Source organism: Schistocerca gregaria, chromosome 7 (assembly GCF_023897955.1).
Source record: "Schistocerca gregaria isolate iqSchGreg1 chromosome 7, iqSchGreg1.2, whole genome shotgun sequence".
Taxonomy (NCBI): domain Eukaryota; kingdom Metazoa; phylum Arthropoda; class Insecta; order Orthoptera; family Acrididae; genus Schistocerca; species Schistocerca gregaria.
In genome coordinates, this window is record NC_064926.1 from 320,556,497 (window position 1) to 320,577,542 (window position 21,046).

Consider the following 21,046-nt stretch of genomic DNA (forward strand, 5'->3'; position numbering starts at 1 on the left):
CTTCAAACTTGTACTGAAAGTGTTTAATACTGCCAGTCTTAGGTAAAAATACCTCTGCTTTATCTCGTAAAATATCCTCTAATTCTCTTTTACTGTGTTCCGAAATACCTTGAACTTCTTGTAATTTTTCGTCGATTTCTTTATGGGCTTCTAACATTCTTAATTCTTTGTTTATAACTGGCATCTCTTCTAATTTTAGCTTTTGCTCAAAGAGAAGTGTGACATTCCCGAATGTTACGCAACCTTTCCCCATATCTATTTTCGTTCGTCTCTCATTTAAAAAATCTGCACCTATAATCAAATCTACAGTTAGTTTAGGTATAATCACGAAGTTGGCTTCGATCTTTTGACCTTGGCACGAAAGTGTTAACCTTGTTTGTCTCGTAACTTCCGCAGCATTGTTTCTAATAGGACCTCTTACTTTAATCTTACGTGTTTTCAGAACTGGCAATTCCTCATTGGCATTACACTGCATGAATAAATTTTCTGAGATCGCAGTCAGTTCACTTCCGCTATCAGTTACAATATTGACTGGGATATGCTTTACCATGGCCTTCACAATTGGTTGAATTTGAAAGGGTTGGTTCTGTTCTTCTTCTTCTTGCATCAACGAATCCTCCACTGAATCATACATGAGTCTTTTTAGGAATTTCCCTTGTGAATTCGAACTTTCTGTAGGATAAGCTTCGACTGCTACTTCTCTCTCTTTTATTTCCTCTTCTCTATTTCTTCCTTCATTTACGCTTTCTTCTACATCGCCTACTTTTTCCTCATCCTCGTCTATCTTCTCCTTCTTCGTCGCTACTTCCACATAATCGCATCTAAATGCTCTAATTATCGCTTCATAACTTCCTTCATTATATACGTTGGGTTATGTGCCCACTCGTAACTTATTTTCAGCTTCTGTCGACTGTGCATTATCCTCATTGAATTCGCTTTCCCTGGTTTTCATCTCAAATAGCTCTGCAATACTCATTACTTCGTCCTTTCCTCCTACATTCGTTGTGCATGCCTTTGGTAATTCATCTTCCTCGTCAGTATTCTCCCAATTAATTTCGTCCCAACACAATATTGTTGTTTTCTTGTCTTCGTTTTCATCTGGTCCCTGCGGATTTGTTTCTTCCTTATTCTCTTCTCGTGATAAGATTTTTACTTCTCTGTTCAAGTTGCTGCAATTGTCCTGGGTCGGTGCGTCATTCTCTTTGGCATGGGCGCTTAGTTATCAATCCGAACGTTTATCGGATTTTGGTGGTCTTAGCCTCTTCTATTTGCATTCGCTTTTCTTGTTCAGCTTGTTGATAGTGGTTTCTTTGTTGACAATTTGTCGGTCTATTGGTTCTCCAGTACCCGTTCCAGTGGTCGTTATTCCCTCTGTAATAGTTGTTGCCGTTCCTGGATGAATTATAATTATTGCCATATTCTCTTCTAAATCCATAACCGGTTCTTTGTTGAAATCTATCGTCGTTTCTTGGTGCCAAGTTATCACGTGGTTCGTAATTATTGTTTCTTCGTACTGTGTCTTGTGGATTCCACAGCTTTTTGCTTTCGCTTTCACGTGCGCTTCTTCTTTTTCTTGTGTCAACTTCCGAAAGTATGAACTCTAGTTCCCTTAGAATACCTTTAAATGCTTCGACGTCATTGCCTCCGCGACCTACTAATGATTGTTGGTATTTCAATGGTAGCTTCATCGCGCATAATTTAATCAACTCTCCGTCACTGTATGGTACATCTAAGCACTGATTTTTGTTTGCCATTACTTCGAAAAATTTCACGGGACTCTTCTCTCCTGAATTTTCAAAATATGGGTTCTGTAATAATTCGTACTTCACTCTGTTCTGTGCTTCGCTGGACCAATATCGTGAGAGAAACTTCTCTCTGAAATCTTCGTACGATCGGCACGTCGCTGCAACGTTCTGCATGGTTTCTGCGACTGTTCCTGACATGTGTGCACATATAAAGTCTAATTTGTGTGCTAACGTCCACTGTTCTGGTAATCCTACTCGGAACTGATCAATAAAAGTTCGTGGATGTAAAGAGTTTCCTTCTCGAAAGTGTTGAAATTTTCTGACTGTGAGGAAATGATCGTTGTCGTACTTCGTCATAGTTCCATATGAAATTCGCGATTCTTCGCCACTTTTGTTTCTGATCATTTCTCCCGTCGTTCTTCCCTGTTGTGGTAGATCCATTGGATTTTGTCCACTGTAACTTTCGCCTACCCTTGCGTAGTATCGTTGGAGTGGTACGCAATAATTTTCTTCCATCGGTTGTGAACGTGTAGCTGAATGCATTGCACTGTACTCTTCGCGACCTGGCTTTCCATTGTCACGTATGTTACTTTCCGTCTGTGATTGGAATCGCAAATGCGAAATATCTTCGTTAATTGCTTCATTTTCCGGTGCTGTTACAGACACGGACGTGGTTGCAGACTCTGTGCTTATTCGATCCAGTTCACTACGCTCTCCAATGGTTTGCAACAACTCTGTTCGCAATTTCTGAAATTGTTGCTTCGTTTGGGCTTCTATTTTTACTATGCGGTTATCATATCTTTTCAGCGCTGCTTTAGTGATACGTTTGTGTAATACACTGTTTTCAACAATTTCACGCGCTATACCTGCTGCTTGTCTAGTAATTACGTTTGTCTGTTTCTTTAGTTTCTTGACTTCTGCCTGTGTGTTGTTACGTAATGTTTTGATCTCGTCCTGAATGTCATTACGCAATCTTTGTACGTCCACTTGTACCTTGTCAATGTCTGTTCTCAATTGATTGTGAGCTGTTATTAAGTTTCCTATCACTTCTCGAGATTCTTTTGCCTCGTCTTCAATATGACTTAGGTGTAACTGCATTTTTTTGTCTTGTTCTTTAATCTCACGCATTTGTCTCGTCGTTTCCGCATTCTGAATTTGAATTTGGTTTGCTATGTCTTTATTTTGCCTTGTCATGGTTTCCGTAATTTGTTGTAATAATTCTGCCAGATTGGTGGGTCCTATTGCGTTTTCTTCCGACGTCCTACGCTCTGTGTTTTCGCCCAAGGGTTGGTTCGCAACCGATTGCATTGAACTGTGCTGTGACACGTTTCTGCTCGCATTCCTTGTACTATGTGGTGAGGGAGCTCTGATTATTTGTACTATGGGTTCTACGTATTCAAGACGCAAGTTAGAATCCTCATCGACTGTCTCTCTACTTTCCTGCTCCTCTGTCGTATGCTGACCTAGGTTTTCTGTGCCTTGGCGTACATTATCGTCGTTACGGTTCGTTATCTGTCCTACTTCTCGCGATACTGTATCGTCTGTTGTACTGTCCTCTATTCTCTGTCCATTTTCATGCTGGGTCTCTACCTCAAGTCGGTCAAGGTCCGAATCCTTTTGTTTTGTTTTAAAAGCAATTCAAGTGCCCTACTTCGCGTCAACAAGCGCTCATATGATCTCACACGTTTCATAAAGTTTTTGTTCACACGACTTGACACTACCAAGACTGATAATCCATTCACTTACTTGTTGGGTCAGAACCAACTTGTCAACGATGTATCCGTCACCTGCGCGCTTGCATTGGAGAGAAAACTTAATTCTAACAATTTTCAAAATTCATAACTTAATAATTCTATTGTCTCTGCCAGACTTTTACTATCTATCGCTGCAGCTACTGTTTTTAACTATGTATAACATTAGAATTTTTTTTTTACTACGAAAATTTTTTAACAGGATATTTTTCTGACCTAGTTAGGCATGTGGTCGACCTTCAATCGTGGTATTTACCATCCTGGCAGGGTCGCCATTTTCTAAACATTCATGGTGGTGTCTGATTGTTCTATATCGTGTCTCCCTACCACTTTCGCGCAACGACGCTCTGAGTGAGTTTTTTAGGGAATTAACTAGTTTGAACCTGGGACCTCTTGCTGATAAGGAGACGCCAGACCACACATGACATGTAGAATTCAGAAGAGTTCAGTGAGACTAGCGATGATATAACCAAATACTAAATGATCTCAGCGTCAGCTCCACTGCACTCCCTGTAAAATAATCTTAATACTAACTAAATATAGGGGAAAGGGTTCAAGGCTTTCCTATTTTTAGTTAGCTGGTAAAATAACGTCGAAAAAGCAGTTAAGTTTACCATTGGAAATTTTATTCTTCTCACAAAACATCGTTTATAAATTGCACTATTGATAAAAGGAAATGTTTTAATACAGGATGGTAAAAACCAACTGCGTTCGACAAAAATGTGAACGAATACTCCCTGAATGGGTTTCCAAGTTCTACAATCGATCGAAGGATGACCTATGCCATATCACATCTATAATCTAGGTTTAATTTAAGTTTTACAAAAGAGAAAACTATCAAAATGGTCTACAGGGACCCTCAATTATCTTTAATTACTTATTTAACTTGTCGTAAATTACAGTGGCTCATGTGGCTTCTTCATAACTATAAAACAGAAAAATCATCGCGTTTCAGATCTTTACTTCAAGTGGCAAATGTGAACACCATGAGTTTTAATTAACGATCGACACTAGTATTACGCAAAAAGGGGTGTAACAGATGAGTCTTCTGCAGTTCTGAGTGAAGCCTTATGCGCTCAAAAATGCGGCATCGCGTGCGTTCATTACCTTGTCGGTGTTTAGGCAGCGTCAGGGCGACTGCGGCCGGCGCACCAGCCATCCAGCTCGCCGTCTCGGAACTAACTCTTTCCTAACTTCTCCTTACTACAATTTACCGAAGTTAGTTTAAAAAAACTATCTGGCTGTGTTTTCATCTGACCAATCAGGGTCTCAATGTTAACTATAAGCTCCGCCTACAAAAATTCTGTCTCTCCAATGAGAAACGTTATACATTTCGTGGTGGGGCAATGTTTTTAAAGTTTGCAACATAACAGAGACGCTAAAAAGTCTCACGCTAAAACCTGCAGCTAGTGTGGTCCTTTTAGCGTTATCGTAAGATCTATAATGTTCTTTTGGAGGGCTCTATCTTTTAACATGGGCTGGGGGGTGGTCCTTGACGTACCTGAGTCGCGAAAAAGCCTCACGCTAAAACGTGCGGGTGGTAGTGGCCATTTTTGTGTTATCGTAAGATCTATACTGCTTTTCTGGAGGGCTCTAGCTTTTAACATGGGTTAGGGGTGGTCCTTGACGTACCTGAGAGGCGAAAAAGCCTCACGCTAAAACGTGCGGGTGGTAGACTTAGCGGTAGGCTGCCGACGTGGGTGTGTCCACTCCGTCCGTTATCGTAGGGCCTTCTAGCTTAACACGGTTCTGCTCTCGGCTTCTGTCCTCGTTTCTCCCCTCGTAACTGCCTCTGCCTCACGGTGGGAAGGTACGACATGCATTTAGGCATTCTTGTGTTAGTCTGTGGTATTCCATTTGCTCACTCATTACTCGTATTACTTTGGTTAATTTAATGTCACGATTTATTCGGAGCTATGTGACATACTAGTGGATTTGCTTATCATGTCAGGGTTTTCATGGAAGGTGTTGGATTTGCCTGACACCTTACACGTTATCCTGTCAGAACACGCCCCCTGGAAAACTTTTCATGAATGGCAACATAACAGGTCGAATCAGCAGACTCACGGTCAGATCTGTAGGTGGGTTGCATGGAATAACTACCGAAGTGCTCCCCAGATAACTGTACGTGTAAGTCCATTGGTTCTAACACTGAGAAAAGTTGATTGCAGGCCTTCAACTGGCCACCTCCTAACCAACACATTGCCGTCACCCACACCGAGGCAGAAGAAGCTTTCATCAAAACACAACAGAAATCCACCCTGCTTAGCGATGAGTTCCTGCTTGACACCATTGAAGCCGCAAATGGCGGTGTTTTGGGGTCAGTGGAATGCATACTACAAGCCGTGTGTCTCGGAGCTGTCTGCTACTGATATGCGGATTCGCCGCGACAGCAGCTAAAACACCTACTTGGCCATCATCATTTGTTGCTGGTCGTGGTTGACGTTTCACATGTGACTGAACACTTCCTGTTTCATTAAATAATGTAACTATCCGGCGAACGGTCCGGACACTTGGATGATGTCGTCTAGGATACCGAGCAGAAATCTGAACGTTCTGCCACTGTGGTGTCGACTGCTGTTGAGATTGCAGCTGGAGGCGCAATACTATGCGAGAGAGCTGGTCTAGGGGTAGCGTTTTTGATTCGTAATCAAAACGTCTTCGGTCCCGGGTTCGATCCCCGCCACTGCCTAAATTTTGATAAATAATCAGCATTGGCGGCCGAAGACTTCCGCCGTAAGAAGTCAGCCTCATTCTGCCAACGGCCTTGTCAAAGAGGGCGGAGGAGCGGATGGAGGTTCAGGGCACTCTCTTGTCTAAGGGGTGGGAAATTGCCCCTAAAGGCGGAAGAATCAGCAATGATCAACGACAGGAGGATGCAGAAGGCAATGGAAACCACTGCATTAAAGACACGTAGCGTGTATCCACAGGACATGTGGCCTGTAGTTGAAGAAGTGTCATGATCATCTCTCCATTGGCAAAAGATTCCGGAATAGTCCCCCATTCGGATTTCCGTGAGGGGACTGCCAAAGGGGAGGTTACCATGAGAAAAAGATTGAATAATCAACGAAAGGATAATGTTCTACGAGTCGGGGCGTGGAATGTCAGAAGCTTGAACGTGGTAGGCAAACTAGAAAATCTGAAAAGGGAAATGCAAAGGCTCAATCTACATATAGTAGGGGTCAGTGAAGTGAAGTGGAAGGAAGACAAGGCTTTCAGGTCAGATGAGTATCGGGTAATATCAACAGCAGCAGAAAATGGTATAGCAGGTGTGGGGTTCGTTATGAATAGGAAGGTAGGGCAGAGGGTGTGTTACTGTGAACAGTTCAGTGACCGGGTTGTTCTAATCAGAATCGTCAGCAGACCAACACCGACAACGATAGTTCAGGTATACATGCTGACGTCGCAAGCTGAAGATGAACATGATAGAGAAAGTGTATGAGGATATTGAAAGGGTAATGCAGTATGTAAAGGGGGACAAAAATCTAATAGTCATGGGCGACTGGAATGCAGTTGTAGGGGAAGGAGTAGAAGAAAAGGTTACAGGATAATATGGGCTTGGAACAAGGAATGAAAGAGGAGAAAGACTAATTGAGTTCTGTAACAAGTTTCAGCTAGTAATAGGGAATACGCTGTTCAAGAATCACAAGAGGAGGAGGTATACTTGGAAAAGGCCGGGAGATACGGGAAGATTTCAATTAGATTACATCATGGTCAGACAGAGATTCCGAAATCAGATACTGGATTGTAAGGCGTACCCAGGAGCATATATAGACTCAGATCACAATATAGTAGTGATGAAGAGTAGGCTGAAGTTCAAGACATTAGTCAAGAAGAATCAATACGCAAAGAAATGGGATACGGAAGTACTAAGGACTGACGAGATACGTTTGAAGTTATCTAACGCTATAGATACAGCAATAAGGAATAGCGCAGTAGGCAGCACCGTTTAAGAGGGATGGACATCTCTAAAAAGGGCCATCACAGAAGTTGGAAAGGAAAACATAGGTACAAAGATGGTAGCTGCGAAGAAACCACGGGTAACAGAAGAAATACTTCAGTTGATTGATGAAAGGACGAAGTACAAACATGTTCCGAGAATATCAGGAATACAGAAATACAAGTTGCTGAGGAATGAAATAAATAGGAAGTACAGGGAAGCTAAGACGAAATGGCTGCAGGAAAAATGTGAAGACACCGAAAAAGATATGATTGTCGGAAGGACAGACTCAGCATACAAGAAAGTCAAAACAAACTTTGGTGGCATTAAAAGCAACGGTGGTAATATTAAGAGTGCAACGGGAATTCCACTGTTAAATGCAGAGGAGAGAGCATATAGGTGGAAAGAATACATTGAAAGCCTCTATGAGGGTGAAGATTTGTCTGATGTGATAGAAAAAGAAACAGGAGTTGATTTAGAAGAGATTGGGGATCCAGTATTAGAATCGGAATTTAAAAGAACTTTGGAATACTTACGGTCAAATAAGGCAGAAGGGGTAGATAACATTCCATCAGAATTTATATAATCATTAGGGGAAGTGGTAACAAAACGACTATTCACGTTTGTGTGTAGAATATATGAGTCTGGCGACATACCATCTGACTTTCGGAAAAGCATCATCCACACAATTCCGAAGACGGCAAGAGCTGACAAGAGCGAGAATTATCGCACAATCAGCTTAACAGCTCATGCATCGAAGCTGCTTACAAGAATAATATACAGAAGAATGGAAAAGAAAATTGAGAATGCGCTAGGTGACGATCAGTTTGGCTTTAGGAAAAGTAAAGGCACGAGAGAGGCAATTCTGACGTTACGGCTAATAATGGAAGCAAGGCTAAAGAAAAATCAAGACACGTTCATAGGATTTGTCGACCTGGAAAAAGCGTTCGACAATATAAAATGGTGCAAGCTGTTCGAGATTCTGAAAAAAGTAGGGGTAAGCTATAGGGAGAGACGGGTCAAACACAATATGTACAACAACCAAGAGGGAATAATAAGAGTGGACTCTCAAGAACGAAGTGCTCGTATTAAGAAGGGAGTAAGAAAAGGCTGTAGCCTTTCGCCCCTACTCTTCAATCTGTACATCAAGGAAGCAATGATGGAAATAAAAGAAAGGTTCAGGAGTGGAATTAAAATACAAGGTGAAAGGATATCAATAATACGATTCGCTGATGACATTGCTATCCTGAGTGAAAGTGAAGAAGAATTAAATGATCTGCTGAACGGAATGAACAGTGTAATGAGTACACAGTATGGTTTGAGAGTAAATCGGAGAAAAACGAAGGTAATGAGAAGTAGTAGAAATGAGAACAGCGAGAAACGTAACATCAGGATTGATGGTCACGAAGTCAATGAAGTTAAGGAATTCAGCTACCTAGGCAGTAAAATAACCAATGACGGACGGAGCAAGGAGGACATCAAAAGCCGACTCGGTATGGCAAAAAAGGCATTTCTGTCCAAGAGAAGTCTACTAATATCAAATACCGGCCTTAATTTGAGGAAGAAATTTCTGAGGATGTACGTCTGGAGTACAGCATTGTACGGTAGTGAAACATGGACGGTGGGGAAACCAGAACAGAAGAGAATCGAAGCATTCGAGATGTGGTGCTATAGGTAAGGAATGAGGAGGTTCCACGCAGAATCGGAGAGGAAAGGAATATGTGGAAAACACTAATAAGGAGAAGGGACAGGATGATAGGACATCTGCTAAGACATGAGGGAATGACTTCCATGGTACTAGAGGGAACTTTAGAGGGCAAAAACTGTATAAGAAGACAGAGATTGGAATACGTCAAGCAAATAATTGAGGACGTAGGTTGCGAGTGCTACTCTGAGATGAAGAGGTTAGCACAGGAAAGGAATTCGTGGCGGGCCGCATCAAACCAGTCAGTAGACTGATGACAAAAAAAAAAGAGCTGTACACCGAACGCGATGGTCTTCCGTCTCGGTAGCCGTCCGGAGTCTCGTCTTCCTGCAACAGCACATTCCCGTGACCACGGCTGCTAGCTGTCATATAGTGTCTACATTCACATGAAGTCTTACTGCGTTATCGCAGAAGAAACCTTCAGTTTCTCTTAGCCCCATTACACGACCTCGTTCCAACTCAGTGAGATGTTGATAATGGCGTCTATAGAATTGTAATGGCATTGTTGACTAACATCAACTCACCATGTGCAATCTTAAAGGTACACTATGTGATCAAATGTATCCAGACGCCTCTAAAAACATACGTTTTTCATATTAGGTGCATTTTGCTGCCACCTACTGCTAGGTACTCCATATCAGCGACCTCAGTAGTCATTACTCATCGTGAGAGAGCAGAAAGGGGTGCTCCTCGGTACTCACGGACTTCGAACGTGAACAGATGATTGGGTGTCACTTGTGTCATACGTCTGTACCTGAGATTTCGGCACTCCTAAACATCACTAGGTCCACTGGTTCCCATGTGATAGTGAACTGTAACCGAGAAGGGACACGTATAGCACAAAAGCGTACAGGCTGACGTCGTCTGTTGACTGACAGAGACCGTCAACAGCCGGCCGGAGTGGCCGTGCGGTTCTAGGCTCTACAGTCTGGAGCCGAGCGACCGCTATGGTCGCAGGTGCGAAACCTGCCTCGGGCATGGATGTGTGTGCTGTCATTAGATTAGTTGGGTTTAATTAGTTCTAAGTTCTAGGCGACTGATGACCTTAGAAGTTAAGTCGCATAGTGCGCAGAGCCATTTGAAGACCGTTAGCAGTTGCAGAGGATCGTAATGTGTAATAGGAAGACATGTGTCTAGACCATCACACAGGAATTCGAAAGTGCATCAGGATGAACTGCAAGCACCATGACATAGTTAGGAGGTGATAAAATTTGATTTCATGGTCGAGAGGCTGATCATAAGGCACACATCACGCGGGTAAATAAGAAATGACGCCTCGCTTGGTGTCAGGAGCCTAAACATTCGACGATTGAATAGTGCAAAAACGTTGTGTGGAATGACGAATCACGGTATACAATGTGGCGATCCAGTGGCAGGCTGAGAGTGTGGCGAATGTCTGATGATCCTCATCTGCAAGCGTGTGTAGTGCTAACATTAATTCGTGGTGTTATGGTTTTTTTCATGGAGGGGCTTGCACCTGTTATTGTTTTTCGTGGCACTGTCACGGCACAAGCGTGCATTGATGTTTGAAGCACCTTCTTGCTGCCCACTGTTGAAGAGCAATTCGGGGATGGCGATTGCATCTTTCAACACGATCGAACACCTGTTCATGATGCGCGGGCTGTGAAAGAGTGGTTACACGATAATAACATCCCTGCAATGGACTGGCCTACACAGAGCCCTGACTTGAATCTTATAGAACACTGTTGGGATGCTTTGGAGCTCCGACTTCGTGCCAAGCCTCACCGACCGACATCGATACCTCTCCTCAGTGCAGCACTCCGTGAAGAATGGGCTGCCATTCCCCAAGAGAACTGATTAAACGTATGCCTGCGAGAGCGGAAGCTGTCATCAAGGCTAATGGTGGGCCAACACCACACTGAATTCCAGCATTACCAATGGAGGGCGCCACGAACTTGTAGGTCATTTTCAGCCAGGTGTCCGAATACTTTCGATCACTTAGTGTAATTAATATTGATGCCGTTACAGCCGTGTATTTAAGGCGAACCAGATTTTCATACTAATGGTGTCGCTTCTAGCTCCACCTTTGTATGACTGGGATGAAATCTGAATAGACTTTATCTTCTGAGTCCAGAAACACACCTACAAACTTTAGATTATGTCGCACAACTCCTTTTAAGTGTAGGGATATTTTTCAGTCAATGTATTTGGGTAGAGAAGAGGCTATGGTTGCCTATGTATGGAGGAAGTAAAACACAAACCGGCAATAGCAAGAAAAGCATTTCTGAATAAGAGGAATTTGTTAATATCTAACATAAAATTTATTGTTTGGAAGTCTTTCCTGAAGATGTCTGTCTGGAGTGTAGCTTTGTACGGAAATGAAGCATTGACGAGAAGTAGTTTAGAAAATAAGAGAATGTTTTGAAATGTGATGCTGTAAAAGAGTGTTAGAGATTAGATGGGTAGATCGAATAACAGATGAGAAGATAATGAATCCAACTAGTGAAAATAGAAGTTTATGACACAACTAGACTCAAAGAATGGATAGGTTGACAGGGGGCGTCCTGAGGCATCAGTGAATTGTCAGTTCCCTAATGGAAGAAAAGTTGGGATTAAAATTTGTAGAGGGAAGACGAGGATTGTATACAGTAAGCAGTTTCAAACTGGTGTGCGAGGCTGTAGTTATGCAGAGGCGGAAAGACTTGCTCTAGCATGGAGAGCCGCATAAAAGCAGTCTTCAGTCTCAAGACCACAACAAAATTCTGAATTCTGACCAACTGTTAAAGATACACTGAACCCCTGTAAACGAAACATTAGGAAATAATGTGCGAACTGCAGTCGATAGTACCAGTGAATGACTGTTAATGACATTCCGTTAGTTAGCGCTGAAAGCGCATGTGCGTTGAAATAATTTGTAGTGACTGAGGTATAAATGGAGTACCGGTGTTCCGTGCTTTTAACGAGAACTTTATTGAGAGGACAGCTATTTTGCATAGAAATTTAATATCAACATGTTTCATATTGCCGCCAGTGCACGAAGCTGAAAGCTCTCATTAACATCGATATCGTTCTTCATCATTTAGACATACATTCTTCTAAAACGTTTCTAATCCTTTTCCTCGGTAATGACTTTACAAGCTTGGAAGACGAGAGCAGACACTTTGATTGTGCACTTGAATACACACAGACTGTTTAAGAGTTGTATCACAAGTATCAGGCCATTTGCAATAGAGGCATCACCACATAAAAAAAAAGGTTCAAATGGCTCTGAGCAATATGGGACTTGACATCTTAGGTCATCAGTCCCCTACAACTTAGAACTACTTAAACCTAACTAACCTAAGGACATCACACAACACCCAGCCACCACGAGGCAGAGAAAATCCCTGACGCGGCCGGGAATCGAATCCGGGCGTGGGAAGCGAGAACGCTACCGCACGACCACGAGATGCGGGCACTGAATAACACTTCAGATATTTTTTTAGATGGTATTTAATTAGTAGCTCAGCAGTATTGATGACAAGTTAATTGTTGTCAACTAGTCTCATGAGAAAAAGATGATAAACGATGCTACTACAACTTTGATTAAGCTGAAGCTGATTGCAACATAGGAAAGTTGCAGGTACTGCTGCTGAGCAAAGAATTCAAATGTGTGTGAATTCCTAACGGACGAAACTGCTGTGGTCATCGGTCCCTAGACATACACACTACTTAAGGTAACTTAAACTAACTTATGCTAAGAACAACACACACACACACCCATGCCTGAGGGAGGACTCGAACCTCCGGCGGGAGGGGCCCCGCAGTTCATGACATGGCGCCTCACACCACGCGTGCACTCCACGCGGCTCTATTTCGTAACTGCCTCAAATATCACAAGGACGAAGAGTGCCGGCCGCTGTGATCGAGCGGTTCTAGGCGCTTCAGTGTGGAACCGCGTGACAGCTACGGTCGCAGGTTCGAATCCTGCTTCTGGCATGGATGTGTGGGATGTCCTTAGGTTAGTTAGGTTTAAGTAGTTTTAAGTTCTAGGGGACTGATGACCTCAAATGTTAAATGCCATAGTGCTCAGAGCCATTTGAACCATTTTTGAACAATGAGGAAGAAGACACTAATTCAATAAACTGATCCTAAGAGGCAGGAGCAATAAACTGATCCTAAGAGGCAGGAGCTCCTCTTCCAGCTTCACCCAATGCTGAACGTAATCAGTAATACTCCTAAATTTGCAAACTGAAAGGCACATGTAAGTGGGCAACCGAATATTAACGACTTTAATGATGTTTTATTCATTTATTTTACGTGTCTGGTAGGGCATCAATAACATACAGAAATTAATTATACACTCGGCATAAATACACAGAAAATAAAATATGGTAAAGTAAAGGCAGAAAGTAATAACTAGGATTAATATGTAGAAGAGTAATGTATTAATACAAACAGGCAAGATGAGTAGTAGTACAGGTATGTGGTAGGTTCGTGCAGAGTAGAAAATGTTACTTGCCTTGCAAGTCACCATACTGGGAAATTTCATCGTGACTGCTGAAGTCCCTTTTCCTGGGGTTGACTTTGCATCGTGACACTCCAGTTCTTAGCTCGTTCAGGGTCTCCGGTGTCACACAGAGCAGATTGCTGGTTCCTGTTTGAAGTTTCTTCGGTGTGCCTAAAGCTGTGCTCAGGCGAAGAAGCTCGGCAAATTTCCGCTCAGCGAGTTGCGGTAGATGAAGGGATTGTTGTAATTGTCTGCGCGAAGCTCTTTCTCTGGGGCTCCTGTCAAAACAGTGGATGCCTGGGATCAATTTCCTGCTTCTTCTTCACTTCTGCAGTTGGTGCTGTAATTATAGTTTGGTACAATTTACTGACAGGAGTTGGTAGTAGACATATTACAATAATTCCAGTCTCAATCAACGCTGTATCATGCTGCTTGTCATACTCGTATATAGAATTTTACGAGACTGGAGCAAGGTACTACGTGTGAAGAAACATAGTGCCAGGGAAGATGTTCGAAGCACGTTTGGTTAAGGGCTCCAGGTAGCTTCTGTAAGTTTAAAGATTACGTTGTTCAGAGCAGATACTTTGAGATGAATTTCTTCGCAGTCGGTAGATAAATTATTAAACGAATAAATAGTAACAAGAAAAGTGTGTATAGAAATCTACGGAGGACATTTGCCAGAATGAGAGTCATACTGGTGGGAAAGTTGATGTGCCAACCGGGAATAGTTACCTCGGTACTGGAAGGAGCAGTTGAGGAACGAAAAATAATAGGGGAAGAAACAAGTTAGAGTATTAAAAAAAATGTAATAGTCACGTAGATATAAAAAAGTTGAGGAAAAGTTAGGAATATTCACCAAAACGGAAGAATGACTAATCACTTAAAAAAGGCTCATTTGCTCCTAACTGAATGTCATTCTTATTCTGTCAGACTTTTTTCTTCTTTAGTTACATAATATAAGACTTGCTCTCCTGAGTATAACATTATGTGAGTTAGAAAGTATAAACACAATATCGAAGCGAAGTAACGGAAAATGCTCGTATTACTAAGGAACAATTTGCTATCATCAAAATCAATCATCTCAGAGATAATAAAGGAGCCAATTACGACAGGCACACACTTGCGCAACCTCGAAGGTAAAAGCGACGGAGCTCTAGCATAGCCTCACGGGAAACGAAAGGGCAAAAACGTTTCGTGAAGTGGAGGGTTCGAATTCTGACATGAGTGGAAGCACATGTCTTTCATTTTGAAAGCAGCCACCGCAAGGAACAGGCACTACGGCAACTACAGTCGCAATGAAATACATGAAAGGTTTTCGCAGTTGTGAAGATGAGGAACCGTTAGCTGTATAACGGAAGAATGCTCGAGTCTCGGTCCGGCACAAATTTTTATGTCATTCCGTTATGCAGCTGGAGAACAGGTCTTCAGGCATCATATAAGTAAATAAATAACAAGCACATAAATATGCAAGAGCGTATCGAGTGATAGGCAGGCGAGGGCAGGCTGCTTCCATACTCCCCCTCCCCTCCCCCCCCCCCCCCATCCTTCTTCCCGTAAGGAAAGTAAAGAACTTTACAGACCAAACTCTCATTCAGCACCCATGACAGATGGATTAATTCGGTCTGAGTTTGGAATGGATGTCTGCCATGAAATTATATCAGAGCCATTTCTTCATTGATTCAATATATACGTATTATAAAAGTGAGTGTATAATGTTCGTGTCGGTAAAAACTTAGAAACGAGTCCCGGGACGATCAAGAATGATTGAAGGACCCAGTTCGTACCTGAAGGACATGCTTTTGAAGATATACAGAATGAGAAATTTCACCTTCTAGAAATTTCTGGAACATTACAGAACTTTCGAGAGTACTTGAGAGCATTTCACAACATTCCATAATGTTCCGGAATGTTTCACAGTGATCCGGGATGTTCTGGAATGTTCGGGAGTAGTGTGGAATCTTCGGAAGAGACTGCAATATTCGGTAACATGCCGCAATGTCTCAGATAATTGTAGATCATTGCAAAACATTCAGGAATGTTGTGGAATGTTCTGGAACATTGTGGACTATTCCAAGCCTTAGTTGTATATTCTAGAACTCGCCACTGGCGGGGTTACACATTGACTGGGACATATAAACCCGTGGGCTTGATTGTCAGTCCCTTAATCAATAACGAAGGGAGGAAACGGAAAAGAAGTTCAGTGAGTGAATAACAACAAACAGTGAAGTGCGAGTATTCAAAGAGCTACAGTGACTGGAAAAATAATAAAAAATAAAAATTGAAAATAAAGCGTGTAAAGTACGTAAAGCGTAGTTAGTGTATTTGTTAGTAAAAAGGCAATGCCCAAACGTAAAAGAGGAGGAGATTTTTGCCAGTTATGAAGCAAAACGGCGTAAACAAAAAGAACAGCAAAGAAACGAGACAGCTGAAGAGCGTGAAGCAGTTTTATGTTCCCGACAAAAGATAGTGAGCACTGTGAGAAGCAGAGAAACCGAAGAATAACAAAATAAACGGAGTGAAGAATCGCGAGTTGAGACACCATCTCATAATAAAAGACTGTGAACTCTAAGCACCCATGAAAATATAACCCTACTAGAAGCGCGGACAAGTAAACAGTACTCCCTAACTAATGAAGTATTACACTACGGCCGGACAGAATACTATAACAAAAACGAACACATTGTAATAGGAGAAATGAATAACATATGCCAATTTTGCAAAGCGAAAAATTTCAGTAGAGAAACATCAGGACTCTGTTGCATGAATGAAAAAATTCGATTACCACCACTGGAAGCACCTTCGCAGGGTTATTACAGTACATGACAAGGTAGGCTCTGAAATCAAAACACTTTCTTCAAAATACAGAAGCGTACAGTATCTGATTCGAAATGACTTCTTTCGGTGTCACGGCGATCAACACAGAAAAAATTGTATTTTTTTTTTTTTTTTTTTTTTTTTTTTTGCATCCAAGGGCAAATCTATCACAAAATGGGATCATCACTACGTCTACCCAATGAAGGTCATAAATTTTTGCAACTACGTTTCATGGGAAATAAAGAATAGAGATTGATCAATAACGCACAAATATCAGTGTATTGAGATGTATAGAGGATTTACACTAATACAATCAATTGATGTAAGTATTCAAAACGGCACTAGACTGAATGATTTCTCATGACTACCGTTCCAGAGGTACTGTAGGGTGCTTCGATTTTAGATGTCTCTTCAGATTTGATGAAGAACCAGAATCCACTGCAATTATCTGCTGACACTAGCGGTATTTTCCTTTTTCTTCCGTTTTGGTATGATGGTACCTAACATCGCGTACTGTTGCGCATCGCTGAAATGAAATCTCGGGTAGACCGGTCGGTTGGTACAAGTCTTTTGAGCTGACACCGCTTCGGCCACTTGAGCGTCGATGGGGCTGAGATGATGACTATCAAGGCAACACAGCACCCAGCCCATGAGTGGAGAAAATCCCCGACCCAGCCTGGAATCGAACCCGGGCCCCTTAGCATACCATGCCATCGCGCTGACCGCTCAGCTATCGAGGGAGGAGTGTAAACTAACCCGCGTCCGTAGTCGAATACTACACGTGCACCCCTGGCAATGCTGAATGACTTTGAGCTAATAGGAAGCCATATCAGATATTAGATTTCCTGGCTACAGGCATACAGAAAAATCGAAATCGATTTTTTCGTTTTCAGGACCAACTGATTAAAAGACTTGGCCCTTCAATCTGAATATGCCATTTAAACTTAGAAGGTATTAGCCGAGCTAAAAGCGGGTACTTATCTAAACTTCTTGTAGATAATGATATTGACGTTTTTCTAATCCAGGAAACACATGCTCCAACTACGGAAGGTCGGCGTAGAAGAGGTATGATCCATGGCTATGATGTTATGGTTGCTACATATCACAGTGTTTATGGTGTTGCCACCTACGTAAGGAGAAATATTGAGCATGCTCGTCTCATTTCGATAAATACAGAAAATGAGACCCATTATGTCTCTATACAAGTGGAGGAGACCATTATAAAGAATATTTCTAAGCCACCAAATGTGTAATGGCCACTGGATGTTCTGCCAATTACTGCCCATCCATCGATTTATGCTGGAGATTTTAATAGTCACCACGGTCACTGAAACTATGCACTTGATAATGAGTGTCGCATTGCACTCAACGACTGGGCTGGAAATGAAAATCTGTACATGGTTTATGATGCCAAGGATTTGGGAACATTCAGATCGGCCGCTTGGCAAAGAGATTACAACCTGGATCTCTGCTTTCTGTTCCGGGACTACAGAGGGCACCTAGTTCCTATATCCAGAGAGGTCATACCTAATTTGGCACACAGCCAGCACAGGCCAGTAATCCTCGATATGGGGCTCTTTGTCCCAATAGTGAGATCTGTACCACGACCCACATGTAATTACCGCAGGGCTGATAGGGGGAGTTTTGCTGACTACCTAGATAAATATATCTGTTTTATTCTACCAGAACCTAAAATCTACCCTCGATTCGTCGGGGCTGTTCTTTCTGCTGCTGAGAAGTTTGTTCCTCACAGGTACAGAAAGGAATATCTTCCAGTCTGGAATGAACATGTGAACAACTTTATGAGCAGTACAGCGAAACTGGCAACAGTGATACTGCAGACAATCTCCTTCAAAGTCTTGACGCTACTAGAAGAGTACACTGGTGTGAGATGGTAGAAAATGTTAAGTTCAGACATTCAAGTAGAAAGTCATGGAGGCTTCTGCGTAAGCTTGGCGGAGTCTCCAATAAACCCAGACAGAAATGAGATATTTCAAATAACCAAATCGCTAATCATATAGTTGAAACATCCAGATCATCCCGTGACAAAAAACATACTTCTAAAATTAAACAGGTGCTCTAACAGCACAGTGCCCAAACGAATCCAATTTCTCTTCACCATTTTCCTGGCTGAATTAGATGAATCCTTGAAACAAACTAAACATGATAAAGCGCCTGATCTGGATAATATGCATCCGGAATTTCTGATTAACATGGGTAATGGTGGAAAAAATGGCTGGTCCGTTTCTTCTCCAACATCCTAGATACTGGATCACTGCCCAACGAGCTAAAGAGAACAAACATAGTGACAATTTTGAAACCAGGTAAACCAGCTGACCATCCGCAAAGCTTCAGACCAACATTCATTTTGAGCTGTACTTATAAACTCTTACTTACCTTTTATTTTATGTTCTACTCACGGCTGCTTTGTATGGAACACTCTTAGAAATTCTAGTTGGACAGTTTCACCATTTCTGAAGAAATCTAATTTCTGCTGTACGAAAGCTTACCTCCTCCTGGTTTTTGTTAGTGTGGCCGGTTTTTGCAGAGTTAATTCTTATTTAGGTTCCAGTTTGCTCACACTTCAAAATTTTTCGCAAACGTGAAGATGTTTGGGTCAGAAGATTCACAAGAAACATTGAAACGGGAATGAAGAAATGAAAGCTTTCACAAGAGTTCGACATTCGCCATATGGAGGGGGCAATATGGTGCCCAAACTGGGAGGACGTAATTTTCCATTACTTAAGCAGCAGATTTGATTAAGTTTTGGTTTTGTGACCGTATGGTGACCAGGTCAGCAAAAACATTGGGACCATCTTGAGTACTTAAGTAACTAACTTTAAAGATGAAATGCAGCCTCTTGGAGAGGCTCATCTGTAACATAATTAGCAGCTTCTGGAACATATCCCAGCTGAGCCTCTGGCCACAGAGAAATTGCTGCGACCAGTACTGGTCATAACAACTTTCATAGAGGCTGGTTTCCAAGAAAACGTGAACACAGCTGTCGCATTCGTAGACCTAACTGCGGCATATGACACTCTGGAATGAAGGGATGGTATACAAATTACTAAAAACAATCTGATGGCGAAAAACTGTAACTCTCATCAATACCATGATAAACAATATTTCCGTGTTTACTTGGGAGAAAATGTGAGCAAGGAGAGGAAATTAGGTAATGGACCACCATAGGGCTCTGTGTTAGCCCCCTATTATTCAACCTATATACCTCCTACCTCCCGAATACCAGGTCAACAAAGTTCTGCTACGTGGACGATATCGTTCTTGCTTGTAACCAAGGATCAAGGACGAGCGGAGACAATTATCAGAGAAGATCTAGCCGTCATGAGCGCTTATTTTAGCAAGCGGCGGCTTAAGCCCAGTACAAGTAAAACTGAAGTATGTACATTCCAGTTAAGAAACAAGCAAGCTAACGCGGCGCTCAGAGTGAAACTTAACGGAAACACTCTTTGCCATAACAAGTACCTTGGTGTCATCCTTGTCCGCACCCTTTCATATAGAAAACACCTTGAAAATACTGCTACGAGGATAAAAACTCGTAACAGTATTATTCAAAAATTGTGTGGAATGACGTGAGGAGCTTCAGCAGATAACTTGCGCACATCATACATTGCGCTGGTCGTCTCAGCAGCCCAGTATTGTGCCCCGGTGTGACTAAAAAACTGCCACATAAACTTTATTGACGTCCAGTTGAACCAAACTGTGCAGTTAATAACAGGAGCAATTCCACCAACACCGGTTTACTGGCTTCCTCTGCTGAGTAACATCTATCCACCCGCAATCCGCAGAAGCGAGGCCTTACTTAGGGAATACCGCAACATAAAGGAGAACCTGGAATTACCCATACAGGAAGACATACGAAGTTTACGACGAAATAGACTCCGTTCAAGAAACCTACCATTACGGTAAGCAGAAGAGCTATGCGCTATAAATACTGGTGTGAGAAACCTACTGAACCAAAAATGTCAACGTATTGAAAATCCTGCATCGCGTGAGTGGTTCAGAAAGTATAATTGTGATACTACTGGCACAAAACTCGACAGGAAACTGTGGGTGAAATTGAACAGGGCTCGCACTGGGAACGGTCGATGCGCAGACTCTCATTAAAGATCGGGTGCTACAGAGTCTCCGGCTTGTGACTATGGGGCTCCGAAACAGACAATCAAGCACAATAGAGATGAATGCCCTTTGCGTCCTACCAGGGGAGTTGGAGCGACCTCATGAAAGCTGATGATACGGCTCTTACATGGATTAGGAACATAGATATTGACATTTAGTTAAGTATACATGTAGTTTCTGTATTTTCATATTCCTGTTATATATAGTATTACTAATGTTACATACCTGTAATTTTAAACTGTATGTGAGCCATACGATTAAATAATAAACATCGAGACATCGCTGAAAACAACACTGGTAAAAGTAAATTTTTACTATTGACATAGCCATTTTAAATTTTAAAAGCTTAAAGCGAGAGCAAATATACATGCAGCACTTTCTATGAAGTTATAGATTAGCATGTGGAACATTGTGATCTGCGAAACCTAGACCTACAATCGTGAAGTATGTATCATATACAGAATGGTCTGAAACAGTTATACTGATTAAGAAACTCGCGAAGGC